This window comes from Wasmannia auropunctata, unplaced genomic scaffold (assembly GCF_000956235.1).
Source record: "Wasmannia auropunctata unplaced genomic scaffold, wasmannia.A_1.0 LD336103.1, whole genome shotgun sequence".
Classification (NCBI taxonomy): Eukaryota; Metazoa; Arthropoda; class Insecta; order Hymenoptera; family Formicidae; genus Wasmannia; species Wasmannia auropunctata.
The window spans coordinates 147,699-148,998 of record NW_012026787.1 but is presented as its reverse complement, the minus strand read 5'-3'; positions in this window follow the sequence as shown (position 1 = coordinate 148,998).

Here is a 1,300-nt window from a genome sequence, read left to right as displayed (position 1 = left end):
ATTAACGCCTCTGGCATTTTATTATAACTAATCAGCTCACGATTAACGCCTCTGGCATTTTATTATAACTAACCAGCTCACGATTAATGCCTCTGGTATTTGTTTATAACTTACCAGGTCACGATTAACGCCTCTGGCATTTTATTATAACTAACCAGCTCACGATTAACGCCTCTGGTATTTCATTATTACCAGCCAGCTCACGATTAACGCCTCTGGCATTTTATTAAAACTAACCAACACACGATTAACGCCTCTGGTATTTCATTATTACCAGCCAGCTCACGATTAACGCCTCTGGCATTTAATTAAAACTAACCAGCTCACGATTAACACCTCTGGTATTTCATTATTACCAGCCAGCTCACAATTAACGCCTCTGGCATTTTATTATAACTAATGAGCTTATAACAGACGCCTCTGATATTTCATTACGAGTAACCAGCTAACATTAACGGCTCTGACACTCATTATAATTGGAAAAAAAATATGTATATATATATATATATATATATATATATATATTGTAGAGTTTTAGATATACAATTTTAGTTTAAAATAAGCAAAGGATTACAATCTAATTTTGCATATTATATTTTATAACATATAATAATATATGGGTATTTTACATACAGAAAATACTAAATAAAAAAAAGAAAAAAATTGATTTAAACGTTTTGATTGATTAAAAAATTTTGTTAATTATTAAATAAAAAATTGAATGGTCCTGAAAAAACAAGTAATAGTACATCAAACAATCAATGATCAAAGTCTTATAAAAGTAAATACGATTTTATACTTACAAGTAATACTTCTTATTAGGCCACCTTCAATTTGACTCATGTTTTTTATTAAATATTTGCAATGTAGAAACACAAAAAAAAAAGGAATTATATACTGAGTAAACAAAAGTTCTAAATCACATTTTTTCCAGAAAAATTCAGAAAATCTGTAAATGATATAAATCTTTATATCAGGAGACACGGTAGTGGCTTGGTGTCAAGTGTTAAAAAAATATAAAAATAAATAAAATATAATATAAAAATAAATAAAATATAATATAAAAATGTTATGTCATATATGTCAAGCCATGCCGGGTCTCTTAACGCGAGCCGTCGCGTTGCGCGCACCTGAGATTTTGAGATCTTAATAACGGTCGAACCGATTAAGTTCTAACTAGACTTAATCGATAGCTTGGGTTCGATTTATATAATGAAAGTGTTTTATTTTTTTCTACATGTCCTACGAGCGGAGATATTGCAATGCAAAGTCCGAAATGTAGGAATTTCAGATTAAGAAA